At 41.5% G+C, this 23,452-nt stretch overlaps 1 protein-coding gene across 2 annotated transcripts in view; it reads right to left on the reverse strand.

Moving 5' to 3' along the window:
• WWP2 (WW domain containing E3 ubiquitin protein ligase 2) overlaps window positions 1–20,028 on the reverse strand; it is a 141,894-nt gene extending 121,866 nt beyond the window's left edge. For both annotated transcript variants that reach the window (XM_082369814.1, XM_082369813.1), the window contains exon 1: window positions 19,894–20,028. The gene's annotated coding sequence lies outside the window, so the exon portion shown is untranslated. The remainder of the gene's footprint in view (window positions 1–19,893) is intronic.
• Between the last annotated feature and the right edge of the window lie 3,424 nt (window positions 20,029–23,452).

Genomic DNA, 23,452 nt, shown 5'->3' on the forward strand with positions numbered 1-23,452 from the left:
ACTCCCTTAAAGTTTTTTTGGTAAAGCAATAAACATATCAACTCTTTTAGCCATCAGATTAGCAAGAGATCAGAAGTCTGACAACAGTGTTGCTGAGAAGCCTCACAGGCTTCTGGAAGGAGTGCAAGTTAGATGGTACCTGGCAACCGCCGAGAAGTTAAAGACGCATATATTGTACTTCCCAGGATTCCACTCCTACCTATTTGCCAATAAAGATGCATATATTGTACTTCCCAGGATTCCACTCCTAGGTATTTGCCAGGGGAAAATCTTCCAACAAATGCAGAAGAAACCAAGTTCAAAATGTTCACCATGGCAATGTTTATAACAGCAAAAATTTATAAATAACTTAAATGTCCATCAATGAGGGAATGAATAAATTGTGAAATAGTTATAAAATGGGATGCTATATAGTTCTTGAAATGTATGAATTCAACCTATATGTACAAACCACGAACTATAATACTAGACCTAAAAAAAAAAAAAAAGCAAGTGATAGCCTAAGTGTAGGGCAATGCCATTGGTATACACTTGAACTTTCACAAAACAATTGTATCTACTGTTGTGGACACACATGAATGGTATAAAAGTATAGAAGCATGGATGGGAAGGAACCACACCAAGTTCAGGACAGAAGTTACCTCTAGGGTAGCAGAAGAGGGAGCAGGGGAACTGGAGTGAACAGAGAGACCAAGGGAACTTCGAGTGTATCTGCAACATTTCACGTTTTAAAGGAAGAAGTTCTGAAGCAAATATGGCAAAATGCTACTATTCATTAAATCCAGATGGTGGTTTTTATGACTGTTTGTTATCTTATTCTCTGAACCACTTCATATGTTTGATCTTTTTCATAATTTAACAATAATTTTAAAGGGGATAAAAAGATGATATCTTGAGTAATGAAGGAAAGATTAATGATTGTAAATTAAGCCTCGGGGCTTTTAGTAACAGAGGTTAAAGCACTAAAAGCTGAAAATCCATTATTTATAGACTTTAAAAAGAAAACAATTTAAAAATCTTTACATCTACTGGGACTCGTTCTAAGGGTAGTAGCAACTCGACTAAGGGTAGTTTTTAAACTAGCTTGTTCTCCCTGAGCTTTAGCTGTTTTTAGCCTTTGCTCTGAACTAGAGAGAATTCTGGAGAATGAAATGCAAAGCCCTCACATGGCCTGTTACATGGCAGAAAGACCAAACCTTTCGATCTATACTTCGTGGCTCCAAAACAAAATCAATCAGATAAATTCCAAAGGCGGCTCAGAACAAAACCAACAGGGAAAGCAGTAGAAATAGAGTAGATAAGACTACCATGTTTTCTTCCTCCCATGTCTTTCATAATTACAGGCCACTGTTTACTAACAATAGCCCACGTTATTTATGCAGGGCTTTGTCTCCAGATCCATTAGCAAGATACCACCCTGACACTACAAGATAGGTATCTTTTCTTTTCTTTTTTCTAAATAAATTTATTTATTTATTTTTTTGGCTGCGTTGGGTCTTCGTTGTTGCGCACGGGCTTTCTCTAGTTGTGGCGAGTGGGGGCTACTCTTTTGTTGTGGTGCGCAGGCTTCTCATTGTGGTGTCTTCTCTTGTTGCAGAGCACGGGCTCTAGGAGCGTGGGTTTCAGTAGTTGTGGCCCGTGGGCTCAGTAGTTGTGGCCCACAGGCTCAGTAGTTGTGGCACACGGGCTTAGCTGTTCCACGGCATGTGGAATCTTCCTGGACCAGGGCTCGAACCCGTGTCCCCTGCATTGGCAGGCAGATTCTTAACCGCTGCACCACCAGGGAAGTCCAGCTGGCGGATTCTTAACCACTGCGCCACCAGGGAAGTCCCAAGGTAGGTATCTTGAATTGAACCTTTGCAATCCATGTATAAAGACAAATAACCATTACTGTTGAAGGGAAAGTACCCCAAAGTACCTACAATTTCTGTCTCAGGGCCCCATATTGGACAGGGCATGAGGTCCAAACTCCTACTAGTCACTTTAGGAAGCTTATGAAACCTGAGACCCAGATTTTACTCTACACCTGTCTCAGCAGCACAAATAGATGACTCTGTACATGCACACAAGTAATTTTTTCCCCTGCTAATAGTGATGAGAAGTATTTGCATTCAAATCATTTCCAAAAAAGTGAGTTAGCAGAAGCCTGGGGCAGGCAGGGGGAGGAGAGAGAACATGTTTAAAACATCACCAAAGGTTATAGATGCACAATGAATTTCATTATTCAAGGAAGTCATGGATTTATCATGAGAAAAAGGGGGAAGCCAGAACTAAGTGTGGTAGATCCACCCAAATTTCTTGAAAAAAAAAAAAAAAAAAAACATTATCCTCTGAACTTAACCTCTATGTAAATCTCGACAAGCACTTTTTAAAATAAAATATAAAATAACAGAGTAGAAAATATTAAAGTACACCATACATAAAGGAAAGTATTATTTCATAAAAAGTTTGTTCAGATGTACATTTACATCTTCATGTATACTGGGTCATGATATAAAATATGTATATGTCTTACTAAAGATTATAGTCAAAACCTCTTGAGAACAACTGCTCTACAACAATCCTATCTTAGGGTTTTAGATTAGAGAGACACAAATACTAAGCAAATAGACAAACACTAGATTGGGGACTAACTAGTCACTCAGAGAAATGCCATCAGTTTATTATTATCATTTTAGGTCTGAGAAATTTTCCCACATCTATGTAAAACAGTATTTATTCAATCATTCAATACGTATTGAGCATTTATTCTGTACCATTTACTGTTTTTGGTGCTAGTGATACATCAATGAATAAAACATTAAAAAAAATTCCTACCCTACAAGATTCTCCGGGTAAAGAGCCAAGAATGATCCTGGCTCTGGCAGGGGAATGGGAAAAGTAACCATTGTGATATATGCCCAGAGTGTTCTCGTAACAGCAGCCTTCACTCCAGGAAAAAGGCTCTACCAGGCCTTATGCCAACTGGGGGGGAGGAAATTTCCCTGAGGCCCCCTCTAGACTTCTTATCACACTGAGAAAGGAAAACAGTTAATAAACACTTGTAAAGGTCACAGCCCAGGGACAGAGACCCACTAAAAGACTGAGATTTAATCATAAAATTATAAAATGCTTTCCCTCCCCCACACTCTGCCACCATATCGAGGGTCCAATAAAATAACAGTGGATTACAGCTGAAAGAGCTAAAAGGTGTATACTCTATTTAAGAAAGAGTTCTTAGGGAAGACCAGAGATTACAGGGGAGACAAAAACAAGGATACTAGCATAATTTGAGGCCTCTGGTACCTACAATTACATCAATCATTACACACAAGCCAACTCCTAGCCAGATTACACAAAACTCCCAACTAGATAAAGGCCTAGTCACCTCAGTTCCTATTACCTAATACATCCTGCCTGGTTTTCAATTAGAAATTATAAGTTATGCTAAAAGGTAAGAAAAAATAGTGTGAAGAGACAAAGCAAGCATCAGAATTAGACTCAGATAGGACAGATTTTGGAATTATCAGACAGGGAAATTTAAATAACTATGATTAATATGTTAAGGGCTCTAATGGAAAAAGTAGACAACATATAAAAACAGATGGGTAATGTAAGCAGAGACATGGAAACTCTAAGAAAGAATCAAAAGAAAATGCAGAACATGGTAACAAAAATGAAGTATGCCTTGATGGGCCCATGAGTAGACTGGATGTGGCTGAGGAAAGAATCAGTAAGCTTGAAAATATATTAACAGAAACGTCCCAGACTAAAATGCAAAGAGAAAAAAAGAATTAAAAAAAAAAAGAAAAAGAAAATACAGAACTGCCAAGAACTGTGGGACAATTTCAAAAGGTACAAAATACACATGACTGGAATATCAGAAGAGAGAACAGAGCAAAAGAAATACCTGAAGTAATATGGTCAACAATTTCCCAAAATTAACGACATAACACCAAATAATAGATCCAGGAAGCTCACAGAACATCAAGCAGGATGAATACAAAAATCAAAAAATAAACTTAAAAAAGAAGCAAGGAGAGAGTGCAGTGAAATATTTAAAGTGTTAAAAGAAAACACCCGGGACTTCCCTGGTGGTCCAGTGGTAAGGACTCCGTTCTCCCAATGCAGGAGGCCTGGGTTTGATCCCTGGTCAGGAAACTAGATCCCGCATGCATGCTGCAACTAAAGATCCTACATGCCACAACCAAAGATCCCGCATGCCACAACGAAGATCCCGAGTGCCGCAACTAAGACCTGGTGCAGCCAAATAAATAAATAAATATTTTTTAAAAGAAAAAAGAAAAAACCCACCAACCTAGAATTTTGTATCCAATGAAGTTACCCTTTAAAGTGAAGGAGAAAAAAAAGACTTTCTCAAACAAAAACCTGCCCTGCAAGAAATGTTGAAAAGAAGTTTCTTAGAAAGAAGGAAAATGATAAAGGTCAGAAACTTCTATCTACACAAAGAAAACAGCATGGCAGAAGGAATAAATGAAGCTCCAACCACTGGCTTCTTTATACAGTAAAATATTGATACTTAGGGGAAGGGCATATGTGGGAAGCGGATGCCAAATAGGGAACAAACAAGAGAACTAGAGAGGTGACGAGAGGTATGGGGAAAAACCATGCAGTGAAAGAACACAGGAATTTGGGAGGGGGTTGGAAGTAGAAATGTTAAACGTTGTGGACAAGGCAAGTCTCACTGAGAAGGTGACTTCTGAGCAAAGATCTGACACAGGAGAAGGAGGGAACTGAGGATATCTGCGTTAGAACATTCCAGGCAGATAAAAGGGCAAGAGCAAAAGCTCCTGAGATGGTTGCATGTCTTGAAAGTGTAAGGAACGAAAGGGGGCCAGCGCGGCTGGAGGGCAGTGAAAGAGGAGGAGGAGGATAGTTGTAAGAGATGCACCTGGAGAATTCCCTGGCAGTCCAGAGGTTAGAACTCCGTGCTTTCACTGCAGGGGGCATGGCTTGGATCCCATAAGCCACACGGTGCAGCCAAAAATAAAAAAAAAAATTTTAATTAAGAAAAAAAAAATGCAACTGAATTTATCCTGTTAGGTAAAATCATCCTTAATCAACTATGAAATGCCTTGGAGCAGTGGTCCTCAATTCTTTCTACACATTTGAATACCTGGAGAGCAATAAAAACTAAACGAAACAAAAAAAACTCCACTGACAACCAAACCCTAACCTCAGAGATTCTCATTCAATTGGTCTGGAGTGGGCCGGGGACAGCTGTGTTATTTAAAAGCTACCCAAATGATTCCAAAGTGAAGTTGGGGTGAGAACCACTGGATCAGTGTTACTGAATCAGTTGAGGCTTCAACTAATTTGACTGCACTGAAAGTAGGACTATACCTCTATCAGAATGCTCAAGGTTAAACTAAAATTATGTCCCAAAATTGCAAATGAAAAAGTGGGGGGGACTTCCTGGTGGTCCAGTGGTTAAGAATCCGCCTTCCAATGCAATGGATGCAGCTTCAATCCCTGGTCGGGGAACTGAGATCCCACATGCCGCAGGGCAAATGAGCCCACGTGCCACAACTACTGAGCCCTTGCACCGCAACTACAGAGCCCACACACTCTGGAACCCGCACACCACAACTACAGAGCCTGAATGCCACAACTACTGAGCCCATGTGCCACAACTAGAGAGTCTGCATGCCACAATTACTGAGCCCACGCACTCTGGAGCCCGCATGCCACAACTAGAGAGAGGCCCGCGTGCCGCAAAGGAAGAGCTGGTGCACTGCAACAAAAGATCCCTCTTGCCGCCACTAAGACCCGAAGCAGCCAAAAAAAAGAAAAAGAAAAAGTGGGGTGACATGTAACTCTAGGAACAGAATACAGTGGAGGAGCTGTTCCAGGAGTGGTTCCAAGGAGACTAAGTATTGCACCACCTTCCTTGATGCCAACTTTTCCCACAGAGAGTCTTTCAGGGGCTCTCAATGAACATGACAGATTAAACACCTATATTTATCTCTGCTCCCTTCTCAAACCCCATCAAAATGTCAGGAAAGAAACACAAAGAACGTAAACCCACTAAAAAAGAATGGAAAAGGAAACAACAGAGATGGCAGCAACATTTTGGAAAGTGGCAAGTGAGTTGAAACTGAAATCTAACTGCCTGCGATGGGGGAAGTGGGGTTAAAAACAGGAGGGCTGGTAAAAACCTGCATGGAAAAGAGTCCCAGACTCCAGTCCCCACCCACTTCAGCTAGGCACTCATCCCTCCTTAATCCCAAACAGAGAGTTAAATTTTAATCTCTGGATAGGTTAAATCAGACCTGAGAACTTAAGGCATGGTTGAGAGTAGGGATAAGGCACCATACTGATCCAGGGAGATAAGAGAAAGTCTATATCATGAACTATGAGAGGTTTCCCCATCCCCACTTACCTTCCCTCATTTGGGTCCTAGCACACTTAAACATACACAACTGAGAAGAGACTCAGACATAAAAGCCAAATATCAAAACAAAGAGAAAAAAAAAGAACTCAATGGATAAGCTGATCCTCAAATTCATAAGGAAATGCAAAGGACCCAGAATAGCCAAAATATCTTGAAGAAGAAAGTCGGAGGCTTCACACTTGCTAATCTCAAAATTTACTACAAAGCCACAGTAATCAAAACTGTGTGGTACTGGTATAAGGAAAGACATATAGAGCAATGGTATAGAACTAAGAGTCCAGATACAAACCTGTTGCAGGAAGGGGGACCCCTTCCAGGGCCCGAGGGAGGGCTCTTGTCTCACACTCAGAAATGAATTGTCCAAGGAGACACACGTGCTGACAAAGCAAGAGACTATTGGGAAGGGGTGCCCAGGTGCACAGCAGCAGGGTAAGGGAACCCAGTAGAACTGCTCTGCCACATGGTTCACAGTCTCAGGTTTTATGGTGATGGGGTTAGTTTCCAGGTTATCTCTGGCCAATCACTCTGACTCGGGGTCCTTCCTAGTGGCACACACATCGCTCAGCCAAGATGGATTTCAGTGAGAAGGAAGAATCCTTCTCACTGGAATCCAGAAGGGAGGTTGATAGGACATATGGACTGGAGTCTCCTCTTTCCTTTTGACCGGTTGCTGGTAGCTTGTTAGTTCCGTGTTTCTTACCAGGACCTCCTATTGTAAGATAACTCAGGCAAGTGGTTACTACTGTGCCTGGCCAGGGTGGGCAGTTTCAGTCAGTGGTTCCCTTAACAATCCCACACTGATGTTCAAGTGATTTTAGACACGAGTGCAAGATACAGTAAGTCCCCTACATACAAACGAATTCTGTTCCAAGAGCACGTTCGTAAGTCCAATTTGTTCATAAGTCCAACAAAGTTAGCCTAGGTACCCAACTAACATAATCGGCTACATAGTACTGTACTGTAATAGGTTTATAATACTTTTCACACAAATAATACATAAAAAACAAACAGACACAAAAAATAAAGAAAACATTTTTAATCTTACAGTACAGTAATCTTACAGACACGTGAACTAACTTACATGATTGGACATGCAAACGCACATTTGCATCTTTGAAAGTTCGCAACTTGAAGGTTCATATGTAGGGGACTTACTGTAACTCAATGGGAAAAGAACAATAGTCTTTTCAACATATGGTGCTGGGGCAACTGGATATGCATGTGTAAAGGAAGGAAGTTGGACCCCTCCTCAAACCTTAGACAAAAATGAACTCAGAATGGATCAAAGACCAAAATATAGGAGCAACTATAGAAGAAACTATTGGTGTAAATCTTCATGACTTTATCTTTTTTTATTTTATTGAAATATAATTAATTCCATGACTTTATATTAAGAGATGGTTTCTTAGATATGATAGGAGAAACACAAACAATGGAAGAAAAACTAGATAAATTCAACTTCATCAAAAATTTAAAATGTCTGTGCTTCAAAGGATACCATCAAATGGTATCTCATTTCACCAAATGAAAAGAGAACCCAAAGAATGAGAGAAAACATTTGCAAATCATGTACTGATAAAAGACTTACATCCAGAATATACAAAGAACTTTTACAACTCAACAATAAAAGACAAATAATCCAACTAAAACAAAAATGGGTAAAAGATCTAAACAGACATTTCTCCAAAGAAGATATACAAATAAACAATAAGCACATGAAAAGATGCTCAAACACCATTAGTCACTAGAGAAATGGAAATTAAAACCACAATGAGATACCACTTCACACAAACCAAAATGGCCAAAATCAAAAAGCATACAATAATAAGCGCAAGCAAGAACTTGGACAAATTGGAATCCTCATACACTGCAGGCAAGAAATGAAAAATGGTGAGCAGCTTTGGAACAGTTTGTTCAAAAAGTTAAACACAGAATTACCATTAAGACCTAGCAATTCAATTTTTAGGTATATACCCAAACGAACTGAAATGTGTCCACACAAAAATTTGTACACAAATGTTCACAGCAGGATTATTTGTAGTAGTTAAAAAGTGGAAACAACCCAAACGTTTATCAACTGATAAATGGATAAACAAAATGCAGTATATCCATAAAGTAGTATATTATTTGGCCATAAAAAGGAATGAAGTACTGTTTCATCTGCAATATGGATGAACCTTGAAAACATTATGCTTAGTGAAAGAAGCCAGAACAAAAGACCCAATTATCATATTTCATTTATATGAACTATCTAGAATAGGTAAATCCACATAAACAGTAAGTAGATTAGTGGTTGTCCAGGGCAGAGGGTTGGGGGTCGGAGTGACCGTTAAGGAGTACACGTTTTCTTTTGGGTGATGAAAATATTCTGGAATTGGAGAGTGGTGATGGTTGCACAACTTTGTAAAAAATACTAAAATCCACTGAATTGAACATTTCAAAATGGTGAATTTTAAGGTATGTGAATTAATATTTCAATTTTTTAACTCATAGTTAAATGTAACCACAGTCAGAGAAAACCTCAAAACAATTCAGATAGATAAGAGAAAATGTTGCATCCATGAAACAAAAACAGAATGTAATTTTAAAGGAAGAAAGGAAGGGAGAAAGGGAAGTTGGTTGGTTGGTTGATTCAGAGAATAAGAAAATGCTCTTGGAAAGGACAGTTCTCATAGCAGAAACGAAGTTGATAAAGTGAGGACATATTCTAAGAAATAGAACCAAAAGAAAAAGAAGATGGTAGATAGGAGAGAAAAGATTTTTTTTTTAATTCTTCCTTTTTGTTTTTGTTTTTTGTTTTTTTTGGCCATGCAGCTTGCAGAATCTTAGTTCCCCGACCAGGGATCGAACCTGGGCCCACAGCATTGGAAGCTCGGAGTCCTAACCACTGGACCACCAGGGAATTCCCAAGACTTTTTTAAAATAGTAGATTCGTTTAAAATGTCCAATGTCTGACTTAGTCCAGAAATAGAAAAGAGAAAAAAAAAAGACAGCAAAGAAATGTTACAGATTTTTCTTAAGCTGAAGGATATACATTTCTAGACAGAAAGAACCTGAGTGCCCAGAACAATGAACGAAAAACAAAAACAAAAAAACACACTAAGACAAAACATCGTGAAAGTTCAGAACACGAGAACAAAGAGTATACACGCTTCCAGCCACATTTACAAAGAACAGGAATCAGAATGGCATCAGACTTCACAGTAATACTGGCTGCTACAAGACAATGCAATGCTTCACATTTCAGATAAAATTATTTCCAATTATTAAATAAAATGATTAATCCCAATTTATAATTAAAATTATTTCCAATCCAGAATTCCACAACCATCAGTCAAGCATGACAGGAAAACAATGATATTTTCAGCTTTGTAAAGTCTCAAAAAAATTGCTTCCAAAGCTCATTTTCTTAGGAAGCTACTGAAAGATACGCTCTAGGGGAGTAAATGAGAAAGTTGGAGGACAGTGTGTATTCACATGGGAGAGGCAAAAGGAATTCCCAGATTAACAATGAAGAGAAATCCCAAGGCATTACTGCCCATTAGCCTAGAGAGCAACCAGTCCAGATGAGAGAGTTCATCAGTATTTCTTTCATCTAAAGACGACATAAGACGTGTCATCTTTAGATGAAAGAAAAAAACTGACAAAATAAATTAGATGAGGCATCTGATTGCACTGAAAGAAGTATTATTTTAGCTCTATCAGAATGTTTAGGGCTGAGGTAGCGGTAGGTACACAGAAAATTATGCAAATGAAAAAATCAGGAAATACACAACTCTAGTAAAAACAAAAGCTATTATGAGAAAGGAAATGTAATCCTAATACACAGTGTGGCTCAGCTGTGAAAAATATTTATAATCAAAATAGCATGAACAATTTAATCAAAACTTGTGATATGGCTGTAATCAGAATGTGGCGGTAGAAGAGTACATTTGTGGAAACTGGCCAGAAAGAGAGCTCAGTGTCCATCCTCAGTGGTTAAAAGGCAACAGATAAAACTGACAAGCTAAGAAATGATGGTGTACGGATGCCATTTAGAGAAACAGAAGTCTATACCAGAAAAGAGCTCAAAGAGTTAAAAAGCAATAGATAAAACTGACAAGCTACACTATTTACAATAGCCAAGACATGGAAGCAACCTAAATGTCCATCGATAGATGAATGGATAAAGAAGATGTGGTACATATACACAATGGAATATTACTCAGCCATAAAAAAAACCCGAAAAAGTGCCATTTGCAGCAACATGGATGGACCTAGAGATTATCATACTAAATGAAGTAAGTCAAACAGAGAAAGACAAATATCATATGATACCACTTACATATGGAATCTTTTAAAATGATATAAATGAACTTATTTACAAAACAGAAACAGACTCACAGAGATGGAAAACAAACATGGTTACCAAAGGGGAAAGGGCGAGGGCGGAAAGGGATTAAATTAGGAGTTTGGGATTAGCAGATATAAACTACTATATACAAAATAGATAAGCAACAAGGTCCTACTGTATAGCACAGAGAACTATATTCAATATCTTGTAATAAACTATAATGGAATATATATATGTGTGTGTATATATATATAACTGAATCACTTTGCTGTGCACCAGAAACTAATAGAACATTGTAAATCAACTATACTTCAATTAAAAAAAAAAACTGACAAACTAAGAAATGACGGTATAAGGATGCCATTTAGAGATGCAGAAGTCTATACCAGAAAAGAGCTCAATGAGTTAAAAGTCATTGACTCTACAGAACAAGAATCAAGAACAAAAGGGAGTGAAACAAGGAAGTGCTGTTGCGTTATGAGCCGTGTAATGCTATTGGACTTTCTAAACTAAGTGCATGTGTTATTTGGGGCATAAATAAAATTTAAATTCAAGAAAGGAAAAAGGGTCTCTTCAAATCAGGTCATAGGATGATGTCCTTATTTAATTTTTACAAGAGCATCCAGTCTACATTTAATTAGTGTAGTGGGTTGAACTGTGGTCCCCAAAAGATATGCCTAGGTGCTTACCCTCTTGGAACCTGTAAATGTGACCTTATTTGGAAATAGATGTAATTATGTTAAAGCTCTCAAGATGAGACCATCCTTTAGGGTGGGCCCAGTGTCCTTATAGGAGACAGAAGAGAGAAGACACAGACGCAGGGAAGAAGGCCATGAAGACTTGGACTGAAGAAATTCCCTGGTTGTCCAGTGGTTAGGACTCGGCGCTTTCACTGCCATGGCCCGGATTCAATCACTGGTCAGGGAACTAAGATCCCGCAAGCTGTGCGGCCAAAAAAAAAAAAAAAGACTGGGGCTGAGATTTGAGTCTCACAACCTCAAACCCACAAATGCCTAGAGCCACTACGAGAGGCAAAGCAGGATTTCTCCCCGAGTGCACAGAGGGATCTCAGCTCTGCTGACACAGTTGACACTTTGATTTCAGACTTGTGGCCTCCAGAACTATACAGGAACAAATTTCGGTTGTTTTAAACCACCAAGTTTGTGATAATTTGTTACACACAGGAGGAATTGGAAATTAACAAGATTAAGGACAAAGGCTTTTAGAAGATGTGGATTTCATGACAGCAAGCTGAAACTGGAAAGCCTCTTCCAACAACACATCCTTGGGGCACTTGACTTCCATATGCACCTGGACCCAGGCCCCACTGCAACCTCCCTTAAGAAATAACCCCTGCAGGGATTTCCCTGGTGGTCCGGGGGGTAAGACTCCGTGCTCCCAATGCAGGGGGCCTGGGTTCAATCCCTGGTCAGGCAACTAGATCCCACACGCATGCCGCAACTAAGAGCCCATATGCAACTAAGAAGTCCACATGCTGCAACTAAAAGATCCCTCATGCCGCAATGAAGATCCTGCATGCCGCAACTAAGACCCGGCACAGCCAATCAGTCAATAAAATAAATCTTTAAAAAAAAAAGAAAGAAAGAACCCCTGCAGTCACAGGGGGCTGTGGTCTTGCTGAAATTGTCATCTGTTTCTTAACTGTGACTCCAGATACAAACCAGAATCCTAAATGTATCATTATGTTTTATTTCATTACTTTTTAAAAAACGAGTATTTTTCACACTCCACTCAGAACAATTTGTTGATGCCATTACTAACACCACCACAACTAATCAGCCTTTGAGAATTTGAGAAGAGTCTGTTTTAATGACAAGTGACAGAATGAAGCAAGAAGGGCCACAAGAGAAGAGTAAAAGGCAGCTTCTCTCTGGTCTTCACATGAAAGCTTTACCATCTTCCTCCTCCTCTTCACCTCTCTTTCCTTTTCTACTTTGCTAGGCCCTTCATTCTCTCCGATTTCTTCCTTTTTCCTATGACACAGGCATGCCCCAGGCCCTGCATGGGTACCAGAAGGGTAGCTGCCCTCAGCTCAGAGTTAGACTATGGTACAACCTCAACTACCAGCTGCCGGGGGCTTATCAGCTTTGCCCCAAAAGGAAGAAACAGTGCCCTTACACCTTTACTTTTAAACAAGAAAAAAAAAAAAAAAAAAACTTTCTTTGCCTGTAATCCACTGGCTGTTAGAAGAAACTATTCTCTAGGGTAGTAATTCTTGAGTCCTTCTCATTAGCGAAATCAAGCATCTCAAGGGTCCACCTACTGGTTCGGGGTTCCCAGAGGCATCCAGAAAGACAACAAAGATCTATCATAGTCCTCTTTGGTTAAAATACTTGAAATGCCTGAGATCAAAAAGGCAGGGAGATTACTTTTCAACATATTCAACTGGGAATAATAGAGGAAGCTGAATAACATGTGGCACCCAGAAAATAAGGAGCTGCTGTCACCTGCATCAAAATATTGACTTGACCTGGACAGAACAAACAGGAGAGGATGCATGGTTGATTCTTTTTTATTTTTTATTTTTGTTGAAATATAATTAACACACTGTAAGGTCACCCTTTTAAAGCATACAATTTGGTGGGCTTTAGTATATTCACAGAGTTGTACAACCATCCCCACTATCAGATTCCGGAACATTTTCATCACCCCAGAAGAAACCTCATACCCATTAAAAGTCACTCCTCATTCCTCTTGGCTCCCCAGCCCCTAACCACTAATCTACTCTCTGTCGCTATGGATCTGCCTATTCTGGACATGTCAAATAATTGGAATCATACAATATGCAGTCTTTTGCATCTGGCTTCTTTCATTAGCATAATGTTTTCAACGTTCACCCACACTGTAGCATGTATCAGTATTTCATTCCTTTTTCTAGCTGAATAATATTCCAGGGACTTCCCTTGTGGTCCAGTGGGTAAGTCTCCGCTCCCAATGTAGGGGGCCCGGGTTTGATCCCTGGTCAGGGAACTAGATCCCACATGCATGCTGCAACTAAAAGATCCTGTGTGCCGCAACTAAGACCCGGTGCAGTCAAAATAAATAAATAAATAAATATTTTTTTAAAAAATAATAATAATATTCCATTTGTAAGGATAGACCACATTTTGTTCATCCATTCATCAGTCAATGGACAACTCAACATTTGTCTTATTAGGACGGGTTGATTCTTTTTTGTTGTTGTTGGCTGAGCCACGTGGCTCTCAGGATCCTAGTTCCCCGACCAGGGACTGAACCCAGGCCACCACAGTGAAAGTGCAAAGTCCTAACCACTGGACCGCCAGGGAATTTCCAGTATGGGTTGATTCTTGAAGCCAGGGGACTATAACGGTCAAGGGCACCTTCAGCAAGAGGGCAGCCAGCCTTCTGACTGCACCTCTTCCAGACCCCTTTGATTCACCCCATCCAGTCCTGAGCCACGGTCAGTCTTTCAACAGATGCTCACAGACCCCACTCTCTGCCAGGCCCTGGAAATACAAAGCAGAATGCCACGGGGCCCCTGCCCTCTGGGAGCTCAGATATCTTACTCTAAGAGTCCCCCATTAAATAAATCCTCGAAGAGCTTCTGGCAGGAGAAAGCAAACACACGTCAGATTTAGCAAGTGACAGTTCTTACAATATCTGAAGTACCTGATTATTCTTATCACCCAACTTCGGCAAGAACCTTTCAGACCAGTAAATCTTTTGGAAACAAATAGGCTTCACCAGTCACTAGCCATTGAGTGGCACTACCTTGTAAGATTATCGTAGGGAATAAATAAGTTCAGGTAAAGCAGCCAGCAAATACTAAGTGCTCTTCAAACTACAAGCTAAACTTGTTCTTCATGTTGAAATTCTAGGCTCTGAGATTCCTGAAATTCTTGACCCAGCTTTGAGTCAAGAAGTCACTGAACACTGATCTTGAGACGAAAGAACCTGTGTAGCAGATGAGGCAGGGAAGAGCAAAAACGACTCACCAGCACCAAGATTTTATTTCTAATTAGGCCACTGTGGAAACAGGCAGTGCTTCTTATTTGTAAGTACAGATCCGCCCTGTATCCACTTCTTGAAAGATGTGGATGAGAAGGGTCTGTTCAAAAGATTCTTCCTTCCCTCCACCCTCTCATGCTTTTCCAACACTAATGCTTCTTTCTCCGCCTCTTTCCTCTGTTCAGCATTGAGTTACCTTCCATTCCCCGAAGGCCCATATTGAAAAACAATCAAACAGAACTGAACTTGGCCAAATGCCATCTGTACAAAGACCAAGCACATAAGAAGAGAGGGAGGGAGGGACATGGGAAGTCACAGCATTGGAAGCGCAGTGGAATTATAAGCTAGTAATAAAAGAGACTGGGGAGTTCTCTGGTGGCCTAGAGGTTAGGATTCTAGGCTTTCACCGCCATGGCCCGGGTTCAATCCCTGGCTGGGGAAGTGAGGTCCCACAAACCACACGGCACAGCCAGAAAAAAAAGAAAAGAGAGAGAGAGACTGGAAAGAAGAAAAGAGAGAGAGAGACTGGAAAGCAGTTCTAAGGACAAAACAGGAAGCAAAAGGCATGGGTGACACAGAGAGAAAAGAGGACCTGCCCTAGGTCAGGGCTGCCAAGTCTTGATATTTGGCATATTCCTAGAAATGGTGATTAACACTTGACTGAAAGCACTGAATGTTTGTTTTCAAGCTGCTGGGGGTGAGGCAGGAACAGGGGACTACAACCTTCTCAAAAAGATTCAGTTGGTTCTTTTTTAAGAGAAACAAGATCTTCCCTTTTGTCCCTACCTCTCAGAAATTCCAGAGTCTATATAATAGTCTGAAGCAACCCAAAGTCACTCACTGACTTGATTCCAGTGGAAGGTGATGTTCATGCATCCACTACTGCATATCTTAGTGACAGAAGCATCAGATCTGGGCTCAGAAGACTAAGATTCAAATGCCAGCTCCTCCATCTCTTGGCTACATGACCTCATGTGCAGGTCACTTCACCACAGTGAGGTTGTTTGTTTTAAATCTATAAACAGCAGGATGCCTGGCAACAACATACATTCAGTACATGTTAGGCAGAACCAATGTTGTAAGCATTAAAAAGCCATTACCCATCCTTCCAAGCTGTCTCTTTCCCATCCTTCTTGGAGGTCTCTAAATTGGTTGCCAACCCAGAAAGCCTGACTAATTCCAGAAACTGGGACTTAAATTGATTTCAGCGGCACTACAAAGATGCGCGCTTGGAAAAGTAGCCTCCTTAGGAAGAAAAGAGACCCATTAGCTTGTGGTTTTCAAAACGGTCTTTAAATGAAAAGTGAAAAGGAGACAAAACTAAGTTCACCAAGATAGAATGCAATGCTTTGCTATACTTAAAATACCTACTAGTATAATAGTATAAACTGAGATTTTTGTCTCAAAATTGAACTTCTAGCACTCCTCTTGGCTATGTATCCACATTACGCCCTAAGTGACCTCCCTCAGTCTCTTAGCTCTAAATACCATCTTCGTGCTAACTGCTTCCACATGTACATCCCCAGCCCAGCCCGGCTCCAGACTTCCCTATCTAACTGCCCATGACACCTTCACTTGTTTTTCTACTGGGCATTTTACAATCAGTGTTAAAGAAATTCAGCCCCAGCCCTGTTCCTCCTAGTCTTCCCATTTCAGTTAATGGCAATTCCATTCTTCCAGGTGTTCACGCCAAAGATTGCAGGGTTGCCATGACTCCTTTCTTCCTCTCACATCCCACCTCCACACACCCTGTTGGCTGTACTTCAAAATATACCCAGGGCCCGACCGCTGCTGGCCACCTCCATCACTACCACCCAGGCCATCCTTCACCTGGATCACGGCAGGAGCCTCTAAACTTGTCTCCCTGCTTCTACTCCTCACTCCTCTTTGCTTTCTCCACAAGGCAACCAGAGTAAGCCTGTTAAAAGGCAGGATGAAACGTGTCCACTCCACTGCTCAAAACCCTCCAATGGCCCAACTCACTCTGAGGGAAAATCAACATCCCCACGAGAGCCTTCAAGGCCCCCACGACCTGCCCATCTCTCCCTTACCCCCAACGCCTCTCTGACCTCATCCTCTCCATCCCCCCTTAACCACCCCCTCCAACCACCCCCTCCAGCCACACCGGCCTCCAGGCAGATCCACCAACCTGCCAGGGGTGGCCCTTCCTTCGGGCTTTTGAGCTTGCTCTTTCCTCTGCCTGGACCACTGTGTCCCCATTTAGCCACATGGCTCATTTTCTCACCTCCTTCAAATCTTTGCTCAACCGTCACCTTCTCAGGAAGACTTTCTAAGGACCCTCTTCAAAACCGCAATGCCAGCCAACAACCCACATCCTGCCTCCCTCCTTTATTACAATGTAATGTGCATTTTACTTGGTTATTTTGTTTATTGTGCCTTTCCCCACTAAAATTTAAGATCCACAAGGGCAGGGGTTTTTGCCTTCCTTGTGTACTATAGTCCTGGCGTTCATAATAGCACTGTCCAATATAATTTTTAATTTCCTAGGAAACATTTTAAAAACTAAATAGGGGACCTCCCTGGTGGCACAGTGGTTAAGAATCCGCCTGTCAATGCAGGGGACACTGGTTCAAGCCCTGGTCCGGGAAGATCTCACATGCCGCGGAGCAACTAAGCCCATGCGCCACAACTACTGAGCCTGCGCTCTACAGCCTGTGAGCCACAACTACCGAGCCCGCGTGCCGCAGCTATTGAAGCCCACATGCCTAGAGCCCGTGCTCCGCGACAAGAGAAGCCACCACAATGAGAAGCCCGCGCACCGCAATGAAAAGTAGCCCCCGCTCGCTGCAACTAGAGAAAGCCCATGCGCAGCAACAAAGACCCAACGCAACCTAAAATAAATAAATAAATAAATTTAAAATAGGTACAGCTTTAAAAAACATTTTTTTATTAAAAAAATAAAAACTACAAAGAAACAGAGGAAATTTCAATTCTATTGTATTTAACCCAATAAACTTTAAATGTTATGATTTATAGCATATATTTATATTTATCATTTATTATATTTTAAAAAATCAATGAGATAGTTTACCTTTTTTTTTCATATTAAGTCTTCAAAAATCTGGTGTGTATTTTATACTCATAGCCTACCCCCAGTGTTCAACACTGGAAAGTGACCACCATACTGGACAATGCAACTCCAGAACAATGCCTGGCACAGAGTAGGTATTTATAAATATTCATTGAATGAAAAAATGTTTTCCCAGGAAAAGGCAGCTATGATATAGCACAGGATTTTCTAAACTTCAGTTACACTGCATATTCACAATTTTTGCTATAACCTGTACTATTTTTCCCTTAAAATGTCATACTTTGTCCACTTGAAAAAATATTTTAAAATAAAACTTTATGTTGCCTCTATAAATGGAAAAGAATGGGTCTAAGGATAAAATGCCTGGGCGTGAGTCCCTACTCAGTCACTCACTACTTCCAGACTCTAAAGCAAGGACTTCACTAAGCCTCAGTTTCTTCATCTGCAGAATAGGGACAATTCCAACCTTCACAGGATCATGGTGAAGATTAAATGAGATGCTGTCATAAGCTCTTTACAATTGGGAAAGTAGTCATTAAATAAAGGAGACTGCGAAGCCAACCCAAGCCTTTTCCTCATGCCTGTCATTTTCACACGGACCAATAACAGAAAATGGCAAGCTTGTCTGACAAGAGAAGAGCTAGGACTCAGGTTCAAATCTCTTGCCCTCCACTTACAGGTCTGTGACCTTTAGAAATTCATTTATTCACCAAATACCAAGTGCCCACAACATGACAGGCACTAGGCTAGGAGCCAAATAAGTCAAATAAGATATGAACCCTGCCCTTGAGGAATCTGCAGTCTAGCAGGGAGAAAGAGACCAGCAGACAAGAAAAAGCAAACAACTGTCAAAATATCAAGTCATCTCTCTTAGGTCTGTTTGTTCACTGTGAAATGGGAATAACACCTTCCCAATCTAACTCACAGAGCTGCCACAAAAATCAATTTTTAAATGTTTGTCAAGTACTCCAAAAACCTGAACTCATTATACATTAGCAAAGTACTTTTCTTTTTCCTACTTGTAACCCAAAACAACTCCGGCTCCTGTAAATGTCCAGTTTGAACTTTCACACCAATTGTACCACATCTGTGAAATTCATTCCACTTTTGCAAATGTTAGTAAACACAAGGAAAAAGAGGATAAACAGCTTTAGCACAGGTATTTAATCTCAAAATTATGATCCAGGTCACAGTTCTAAGGAACAAAACACAGACCTCTCAGTCAGCTACCTAGTTACAGTTTGTCAAGATAAGCAGTCACATGGTAAAGGAAACTGAATAATTTAAACTGAAGAAAGAGGAAAACTCATGAAGCAGGGTAGGTAGACAGTGTCCAAGGTTACAGCAGTCTCTGCATTGGTGAGGTAATGCTGGGATTAGGTCGTGCTCAACATGGTAGGCTAAAAGCCATTTTATGGCCAGAGCAAAGTGCCCACACTCTTTTTTTTAAGCCTAGAAGTTGATCTGATCTGAGAAAATCTCAAAGAAAGATGATCCCAAGGGCTAGGTTCCCAAGAAGTGGAAACCCTACCCAAGCAGGAGTAAGTGGGTGTGACGAAAGCAAGATGATCAAGATTCTGTGATCCTTCCTGAAGTTTAAAAACTGAATGGGACCAAAATCAAAGTCTCGGGTACCAATCATTTACAAAGAGGAAGGAAGGAAAAGACTCTCAGGTGCGGTTCCGGCTGCATCTTCATACTGATTTCTCCTTCTTTCCCTCCATGTCACTCGCCCAATCTCAGGCGACCCATTCCAACTCAGCCCCAAGTCGCCCCTTCCCCCTGTTCCGATCCCTGCACAAAGGTCACTCCTCTTCATCCCTGGCACCTAAGATGCTTTCCCCTTCCGGGAGGACTTGCTAGCCGCCGCACCCATGACTGCCTTCGCGCCCACCTCGGAGCAGCCCCCGCGCACGACCCGCGGCGAGCCCACCCCTCTCGGGCGGGAACCGGGACACCCCTCCTCGGAGGCCGGAACCGCCGCGCCAGGCCCCTCCCACAGGAAGCCGCCGCCCCCCAGCGCCCTGGCCGCGCCTCCCCCGGCCCACCCCGCGCCGCCCGCCACTCCCGGACTTCCCCGCGCTCCCGCCCGCCCGCCGCGCCCCCAGAGCCGGTGCTCGCTACCTGCTGCGGCCACAGAAGCGGCGCCCAACTCCTCTCCCACTTCCGCCTTCCACCGCCCGCACTCGGGCCAGGTCACGTGACCACGGGCGGTCACCTGACCCGGAAGAGGCTGGCCGGACCGCAGGTGTGTGCAACCTAGGCCAGGCCTGAGAACCTCTGGCCAGAAGGCCTTCTTACCCTCTGTATGTTTAAAAGTGGGAGGGTTTTCCTCTCGCTAGATGGTCCCGGAGCAATCAAATAAATTGAGGGCTCGCTGAGTGCCAGGCGCTTCATATACTCCTCCCATCAACGCCGAGGGCGGGCCTGTCTTAGCCCCATTTTACAAGTGAGAGGAGGCGTTCAATCAAGTCAGCAGATATTTATTGAACTCAGGGTTACCATATAAAATACAGGACGCCCAGTTAAATTTGAATTTTAGATAAACAACCATTAATACGTAGGTGTGCCCCAAATACTGCCTGGTACAGTACATGTTTATACTAAAAAACTACTTGTTGTTGATACTCATATTTAATTAGTCATCTTGTGTTTTAATTTGCTATATCTGACGACCCAAAGCCTACTATGTGCCAGGCACGGTTCTAGGCTCTAGAAACACAAAAGTGGCTTTTGTGGAGCATCCGTTCTTGTGACATAAAACAAAGACAGAAAGGCTCCCAAACTCCTGCTGGGGGTCCACAAAGTGCCCCACCACACCAAACTAACCCCCATTTCCTTAGTATACAGAGTAGACAGACCTTTATGAACTAGAAAAAACATTTTAAATCAATATTCTTTACTGATGGTTGAGAACTTCAGCTTTGACAAGTTGAATGAAGGCTCAATTTTTCACTTTTAATCACCATTAACTAAAATTAATACTAATCACCTAATTAGCTCTAAGCACTGTGCACTAATTATTCTGTTATTTTTGGGTCTTCCAGTTTGGATGGATCCTGTTATGCGTACAAATGAAACTGGTCGAGCATTTAGTCTCTATTTTGCCATTCCAAATCCATCCAGGAGATGGCCTTTCAAGGAGCTACAGCTCTCTCTTAACACCTTAATTCCTATCTAAAAAACTATTAAAATTTCTCTAGTAACATTGATGGGAGTTGTACAAATTCTCTTCTAGGGGAATTAGGGAAGGCCTCTTTGATTTGGTGGCATTTGAGTAGGTGTTGACCAAAAGGAAAAAAGGGACTAGGCAAGGCAGGCTCTCACTGTGCATTAAAGAAGTAAAAGCTAAATATATACCTGGACTTATAAAGGCCCTAGGTGATACCTCCCACCCCTCCCCTTTGTTTCATATCTCCAACTACTCTTTCACTCAGTACCCTGCTTCAGCCACTCTGGCCTGAGGGCCTTTGGACTGGCTTTTCCCTCTTCCTAGAAAGCTCTTTCCCCAGGTAGTCAGTTGGCTCACCCCATCTCTTTCAGATGTTTGCTTAACTGTCCCTTTCAGTGAAGCCTTTCCTGATCACCCTATTTAAAATTGCAACTCATCTCTTCTTTCCCCTCCTACCAGCCCCTTCCTGCTTTATTTTTTCTCTCCATATTTCCTCAACTTAGCACTATCTGACTTTCATATGAATATGTGTGTGTGTGTGTGTGTGTGTGTGTGTGTGTATATATATATATATATATATATATATATATATATATATATATATATATAAAAAGTCTGTTTCCCACTACAAAAATTATGAAGACAGGAGCTATAACCCAGCTCTCAAAGCAGTGCCTGGCCCATAGGAGGCCTCTTTAAACAATCTGTTGAATGAATAGACTTCATCAACATTTATCGAGCACTGAACTCATTGCTGTAGGTCCTACAATATAGGAGATTTTTTTTTAAGACACATAAAAAATCTGAAATATGTCATCATAAAAGTGCCCTGCAGGGGCTTCCCTGGTGGCGCAGTGGTTGAGAATCTGCCTGCCAATGCAGGGGACACGGGTTCGCGCCCTGGTCTGGGAAGATCCCACATGCCGTGGAGCTGAGCCTGCGCGTCTGGAGCCTGTGCTCCGCAAAAAGAGAGGCCGTGATAGTGAGAGGCCCGCGCACCGCGATGAAGAGTGGCCCCCGCTTGCCGCAACTAGAGAAATCCCTCACACAGAAACTAAGACCCAACACAGCCATAAATAAATAAATAAATAAAATTTTAAAAATTTATTAAAAAAAAAAAAGTGCCCTGCAAAAGTTAAAAAGTAAATTGAAATGTTCATTTAAGGAGAAAGACCCCTAAAACACAGTCCCTGATTTCCAACCTACTTAAAGAAGACACACAATTAACTACAATGCAAAGCAGAAGTAGTAACTGCTTATTGAGTGATAGAATCAAAATGTCTTAAGTATGGTGAGAAAGAAGGGTTCAAATCCGTCCTTGGAGAAAAATCTGATTTGGGTAATGAGGACCAGTTTACAAAGGAAACAATGGAGCTGCTTCTTGGAGACTAAGTAAGCAGGGATTGGCCAGCAGAATTTTCAGGCAGAAGAGAAAACAAGGGCAAAGGCAGAAACAAGGAAGTCCAGGACACTCCCAGGAAAGTCCAGAGGAATTCTAGGGATACTTACTGATTGCATGTAGTTTTTCTCTCCCCTACCCCAAGTTTTTCTCTCCCCTACCCCGCTGTTTCAAGTTTTTATCTCCCCTACCCCACTGTTAAGCATATAGTTTCATAGCTTGTACATTTTCCAGTCCTGGAAGTGAAGTCAGCTCTTCACTGGCACACAAGCAAGACGTTTCTCTTTCATAAAGGGCCTCACATGTAAAAGTTGTCATTACCTCCAGATAAGTTATACATGGAGTTCTTCTACATATGTTTGAAAGTGTTAATTTGTTAAGGTAAACTGTTTCAAGTGACCATAATTTCATAACAATGTTTTAGATTTCTTCACTTTTTAAAAAACAAGGAGCTTCAAAAAATTGAAGTGTTTCAGGGTTCACTTCACTTCTGAGAGAACCTGTCCCCAGACACCCTGTGCTACCACAGGCACTACCCTCAACTCCCTGAACACTCCCTTTGGACTTTCATACCTCAATGCCTTTGCCCTACTCATCCTTCAAGATTTGGCTCCAAGGTCATAAACTCGAAGGTGCCCCTAGACGCTATACAAAATATCACTTTGTTCATAACTGTTATATCACCCAAATTGTGGTGGTATAAATTAGCTCTCAGTACTTATTTGTTCACTAAATAAGAGTCCTTCTAAGGCTTCAGTGGACTTGAAGACTAGCAAGCCTTACAGGGAAACAGAAAAGGGATTGAAGTATTACAAAAAATGACAAAAACTACAAAATGTCAAGAAACCTTTTATAGTAACAAGTATTTTTAATATTTACTAGAAAGTGAATGGCTCAGAGCCTGATCTTTCTTTCCCTGGCTGTTCCCCTAAATCAGTGGTTCTCAAGTGTGGCCCCAGGTGAGCAGCATCAGCATCATCTGGAACTTATTAAAAATGCAGATTCTCCCGCCCTGCCCAGACCTACTGAATCAGAAACTGAGGATGAACCCCAGCTATCTAGTTTTCCAAGCTCTCCACGTGATCCTATTTCACAGTCCAGTTTGAGAACAC

Source organism: Balaenoptera borealis (genome assembly GCF_965194805.1).
Source record: "Balaenoptera borealis genome assembly, chromosome: 19".
In the NCBI taxonomy this organism is placed as follows: domain Eukaryota; kingdom Metazoa; phylum Chordata; class Mammalia; order Artiodactyla; family Balaenopteridae; genus Balaenoptera; species Balaenoptera borealis.